The sequence below is a fragment of the Eleutherodactylus coqui genome, chromosome 6, assembly GCF_035609145.1.
Source record: "Eleutherodactylus coqui strain aEleCoq1 chromosome 6, aEleCoq1.hap1, whole genome shotgun sequence".
Lineage (NCBI taxonomy): Eukaryota > Metazoa > Chordata > Amphibia > Anura > Eleutherodactylidae > Eleutherodactylus > Eleutherodactylus coqui.
In genome coordinates, this window is record NC_089842.1 from 227,864,935 (window position 1) to 227,871,176 (window position 6,242).

A 6,242-nucleotide genomic window follows, 5' to 3' on the forward strand; every position below is an offset into this window, starting at 1 on the left:
GCTGAGCTGTGTATCTAATTCTATCCTGGGTGATACTGTCTGCTGAGCTGTGTATCTAATCCAGTCCTGTGTGATACTGTCTGCTGAGATGTGTATCTAATCCTATCTTGTGTGATACTGTCTGCTGAGCTGTGTAGCTAATCCTGTCGTCTGTGATACTGTCTGCTGAGCTGTGTATCTAATCCTATCCTGCGTGATACTGTCTGCTGGGCTGTGTATCTAATCCTATCCTGTGTGATACTATCTGCTGCTGCTCTGTGTATCTAATCCTATCCTGTGTGTTACTGTCTGCTGAGCTGTGTATCTAATCCTATCCTGTGTGATACAGTCAGCTGATCTGTGTAGCTAATCCTGTCCTGTGAGATACTGTCTGCTGAGCCGTGTATCTAATCCTATCCTGTGTGATACCGTCTGCTGAGCCGTGTATCTAATACTATCCTGTGTGATACCGTCTGCTGAGCCGTGTATCTAATACTATCCTGTGTGATACCGTCTGCTGAGCCGTGTATCTAATCCTATCCTGTGTGATACCGTCTGCTGAGCCGTGTATCTAATCCTATCCTGTGATACCGTCTGCTGTGCCGTGTATCTAATCCTATCCTGTATGATACTGTCTGCTGAGCCGTGTATCTAATCCTATCCTGTGTGATACTGTCTGCTGAGCCGTGTATCTAATCCTATCCTGTGTGATACCATCTGCTGAGCCGTGTATCTAATCCTATCCTGTGTGATACCATCTGCTGAGCCGTGTATCTAATCCTATCCTGTGTGATACCGTCTGCTGAGCCATGTATCTAATCCTATCCTGTGTGATACCGTCTGCTGAGCCGTGTATCTAATCCTATCCTGTGTGATACCGTTTGCTGAGTTGTTGCAGCTAATATTATTATGAGTGATAGTGACTGCTTAGCTGGCATAATAATAATAATCTTTATTTATATAGCACCAACATATTGCGCACGGCTTACAAGACCACGGTTACATGTAGTAAACAGTTGATGAAAACAGTAGGGGTGAGGGTCCTGCTCCAAGGAGCTTACATACTACAGATAATGGGGGGATACAGGAGGTAAAGGGCTGGAGATGTGCGCAGTATGGCGGGGTGGAGAGTGAGGGGTGATATACACATAGACAATGGTCAGGCCGTATAGTGGCTGAATCGGTATGACTGCAGGGGGGCAGTTGATGGCAGCTTGCAGGGGTTGCAGTCAGTAGGTCAGGGAGCATGTTATCAGGCAGAGTACAGAGGGGTTAGGTTTAGGGAATGTGGTATGCCCCTATAAAGAGGTGCGTTCTTAGAGCACACCTGAAGTTTTGTGAGTCCTGGATCGCCCAGATAGTTTTGGGTAGCGCGTTCCAGAGGACCGGTGCTGCTCTGGAGAAGTCTTGGAGGCAGGAATGAGAGGTTCGAATTAAAGAGGTACTAAATCTGATTTCATTAGTCGAGCGGAGGGCGCGGGCTGGGTGGTGGATTGAGATGAGCCATGCAATGTAGGGTGGCTCAGTGCCATGGAGAGCTTTATGGATGAAGGTAGTGACCGGCACAGGGCAGAGGCGTCCGAGTAGCGGCTGGACAATAAGAAAAGCGTGGCTGCCGCATTCAGGATAGAGTCTGGCGCAGGGGAGGCCGATCAGCAGCGAGTAGCAATAATCGATGCGAGAGTGGAGGAGGGCAACAGTGAGCGTTTTTAGCAAGTCCATGGTGAGAAAAGGGCGGATTCTTGGGATGTTCTTGAGGTGCAGGTGGCATGTCCAGGCCAGAGATTAGATGTAGGGAGTGAAGGAGAGAGCCGAGTTGAATATAGCCCCAGGTCGAGAACCGAGTCCTAGGAGATCCCAACAGCTAGGAGAAGAGGAGAGGAGGGGGCTGAGGACGGAGCCCTGGGGGAAACCAACAGCAAGGGAAAGAGGAGAGGAAGAGGCTGAGGATTGAGACCCTGGGGAAACCCAATAGCAAGGGGAAGAGGAGGGGGCTGAGGACTGAGCCCTGGGGGACCCCCACAGCAAGGGGAAGAGGAGAGGAGGAGGCCAAGGACTGAGCCCTGGGGGAAACCAACAGCAAGGGAAAGAGGAGAGGAAAAGGCTGAGGACGGAGCCCTGGGGGACCCCAACAGCAAGGGGAAGAGGAGAGGAGGGGGCCGAGGACCGAGCCCTGGGGGACCCCAATAGCAAGGGGAAGAGGAGAGGAGGGGGCGAGCCCTGGGGACCCCAACAGCAAGGGGAAGAGGAGGGGGCTGGGGACTGACCCTGGGGGACCCCAACAGCAAGGGGAAGAGGAGAGGAGGGGAGAAGGACCGAGCCCTAGGGGACCCGAACAGGAAGGGGAAGAGGAGGGGGCCGAGGACTGAGCCCTGGGGGAAACCAACAGCAAGGGAAAGAGGAGAGGAAGAGGCTGAGGATTGAGACCCTGGGGGAACCCAATAGCAAGGGGAAGAGGAGGGGGCTGAGGACTGAGCCCTGGGGGACCCCCACAGCAAGGGGAAGAGAAGAGGAGGGGGCCAAGGACTGAGCCCTGGGGGAAACCAACAGCAAGGGAAAGAGGAGAGGAAGAGGCTGAGGACTGAGCCCTGGGGGAACCCAATAGCAAGGGGAAGAGGAGGGGTCTGGGGACTGACCCTGGGGGACCCCCACAGCAAGGGGAAGAGGAGAGGAGGGGGCCGAGGACTGAGACCTGGGGAAACCAAACAGCAAGGGGAAGAGGAGAGGAGGGGAGAAGGACCGAGCCCTAGGGGACCCCAACAGCAAGGGGAAGAGGAGGGGGCTGAGGAACGACCCTGGGGGATCCAAACAGCAAGGGGAAGAGGAGAGGGCTGGGGACCGACCCTGGGGGACCCCAACAGCTAGGGGAAGAGGAGAGGAGGGGGCTGGGGACAGAGCCCTGGGGGACCCCAACAGAAAAGGGAAGAGAAGAGGAGGGGGCTGAGGACCGAGCCCTGGGGGACCCCAACAGCAAGGGGAAGAGGAGGGGGCTGGGGACCGACCCTGGAGGACCCCCACAGCAAGGGGAAGAGGAGAGGAGGGGGCCGAGGACTGAGCCCTGGGGGAACCCAACAGCAAGGGGAAGAGGAGAAGAGGGGAGAAGGACCGAGGCCTAGGGGACCCCAACAGCAAGGGGAAGAGGAGGGGGCTGAGGACCGACCCTGGGGGACCCAAACAGCAAGGGGAAGAGGAGAGGATAGGGCCAAGGACTGAGCCCTGGGGGACCCCAACAGAAAGGGGAAGAGGAGAGGAGGGGGCTGAGGACTGAGCCCTGGGGGAACCTAACAGAAAGGGGAGGAGCAGGGGCCGAGGACCAAGCCCTGGGGGACCCTAACAGCGAGGGGAAGAGGAGAGGAGGGGGGCCAAGCCCTGGGGGAACCCCACAGCAAGGGGAAGAGCAGGGGGCCAAGGATTGAACCCTGATGTATCTACGCCTCTCATGTATGTACTGTCTAGTAATCTGTGTGTAATCCTATCATGTATGATACTGCCTGCGGTGCTGGTGTATCTAAAATTCTTATGTGTGATACGATCTGCTACATTTGTGTATCTAAGCATGTGTGATACTCTCTGCTAAATGTGTACATCTTAAGGGTGGTGGCTTTCTTACTATGGGGGTGACATGTGGCGGTGATCAGGGTGACGCAGGATCCGCTGGCGTTTCATCTGTGCCTCCAGCAGTCTGCCCGGGCACGGTGCCACCGCTGTGCTCGACGGCGAGATCTCCCTCGGGTCGCAGTTGTCTTGTTTACATCGGGATCCGGCAATAACATCTTTGACATTACCTGGAGTTGCATCAATCCTCACAGTGCAGGCGACATTAAACAAGCCGGCGACGGAGCGCAGGAAGTACTGACGGGTAGCACTGGCATGGCAGTCCATAAATAGCAACAGCTGGCATCTCTGTAATATAGCAATACCTACCTCCCGCTCACAGGATTCCAACAACCTACCAACGCCACTCCAAACAGTAGCATGGACTGGCCACATATATGCAACACTTAAAGGGCCAGTCTGACAAACACCATTTATTCTATCCCTGCCCTGATTGCCTGTCACGCTCTGGGGGTCTCCTCGATGTATTTCTTCCAGGCACTTCCATGCAGGGCAGCACCCTGTCTGATACTTATCAGGCACCATCCCGAGAGGGAGATTTTTTTTTTATTTCACTTAATGCCATTATGTAGAGGCACAGCATGAGCTGGAGCGATACTATTTCTGCCTGCTGGGGGAACAGTTTAGTGATCATTACATTCTACATTCATCTAAGTAGGCTACAGCCCAGAAGTATACAGGCAGGAGAATGAGCTGTGATCTCCTCTATTATACCTGTGTGATCATCAGCAGTAACTATGGTCTCCCCCTCTAGACACTGTCTGTGGTAGGGCCCATTTAACAGCATCACACTGACTGAGAAATTAACTAGTTTCAGACAGCATGACCCCAAGTAAATCTGAGCTGGCCGGAACGGAGGTCACATGACCATCTGACCAAAAAGAGGGCCGACGTTTCAGACAGAAAGACCTAACCACTTCTATATACCAGGGGAATAGTTGCATAACGGATCAGCGGCCCTTTAACCCCTTAACACTCTAGGGTGTACAGTTACGGAGTCATGGAGAGTCAGGGTTTGTAGGCAGCGGGATCGGCAGCTGATCCGACTCCATACATGCTAGCTGTCTGACTGCTGGCAGCAGCCGCCGTGATCAGCATGAGCACTGGTCGCGGCTGTTAACCCTTCAAATGCTGCTGTCAATTCTGATAGCGACATTTAAATGCCCAGATGAAAGATCGGGGGTCCCGAGTAAATGTGATTGGGCCGCCCGTGGCCACGCCTCTATGACTTTTTGAAAACGTGACTTTTGTACGCCTTAAAAGGGAAATCTTAAAGGGGTTGTCCAGGGTTAGAAAAATGTCTTCCTTCTCCCCAAAAACAGCGCCACCCTACTCCATAGGGTTGAGTGCGGTATTTTAGCTCAGCTCCATTGAAGTGAATTGAGAGTCAAGCTGCAATACCAGACACAACCCACAGGCAAGGGTGGTGCTGTGTTTGGAGGAAAACAGCCATGTTTTTCTAACCCCTTTGTAGGAGATACAGTTTAGGGATTATGAATGAATTAATCAATAACATACGGATGGTCTGTTCAAAGGTGCACATACTTTTTACCATATGCGGTATGTTTAGAAGGTTTTTATACCAAATATTCTATAAACACCACAAAAGCAAAAAAAAAAAAAATGTTTTATTAATGCCCTTTTTCTGTGATGAAGGGGTTAAACATCTCATACAATCAGCGTTACCGTCCTGCAGTCTTCGCTGTCAACTTAAATCTCATCCCCTCACTTCCCATCTGCCACGTGACCCTCGTCGGGGCGCATCCAGGTCAGACGACAGCAGCTGGAAGAGGGGTGAGAAAAGATGCAGGATGGAGTACGGGGTCTTTTACGACGAGAAGCCCCCCAGCTCCGACTGCAGTATGTAGACAGTCTAGAGGTATAGTGGTTTTACTTGTATTCTAGACCGTGGGTGGGGGAATATTACATCCTTGCCCAATCAATGTCTAAAATGATGGAGAAGGTGCACAATAATTCGGGTGATACGCCCAGCAACTGATGAGGTCACGGGCCCGATTAAAAAAAATATGTGTATATATCCCACCAGGATCGGGGCTCGAACCATAAATCAACATGACAGTGCAATGAAAGAGAGCATCGCCTTGTCTAGACAGGTGTTCTCCCAGGGTAGGAGAAGTGACAACCCTACAAGTCTGACAACCAGCGCCATTATCGGTTTTATTTCTTTAGCGCCTCCCACCCAGTATCCAAAGAGAGGATTACATAGCATGGACGACATTCACATGCAGTGCTGAAGTAAACCATGTAGATGCACTTGGCACTGCTACATCAAGTATCTATTTGCAACACTGTTGTCAAGCAGAGAAAGGCACCGAAAAGACAGCGACACCTAGTGGTTACAGTGCAGTACTGCAATGCTTTCTGTAGAACGCTGCCGAGACAGTCGACTCTAACCAGTTCACAGTGAAGTACTGCAATGCTTTGGATAGACAAATGATGAAATGGCTCCCCCTATAGGGTACAGAGTGGTACTGTAAGCCTTTCCATGAATGGCAGTGGCAACAGTAGCACCTACCATGCGGTACTGCAAGCTGAAGCACTGAGGCATGCAATCATAAATGGCTGCACCCCAAGGGTTGGTGGTTTGTGTGCGACACTAAATCTCATCCTTCCAACAATATAAAAGA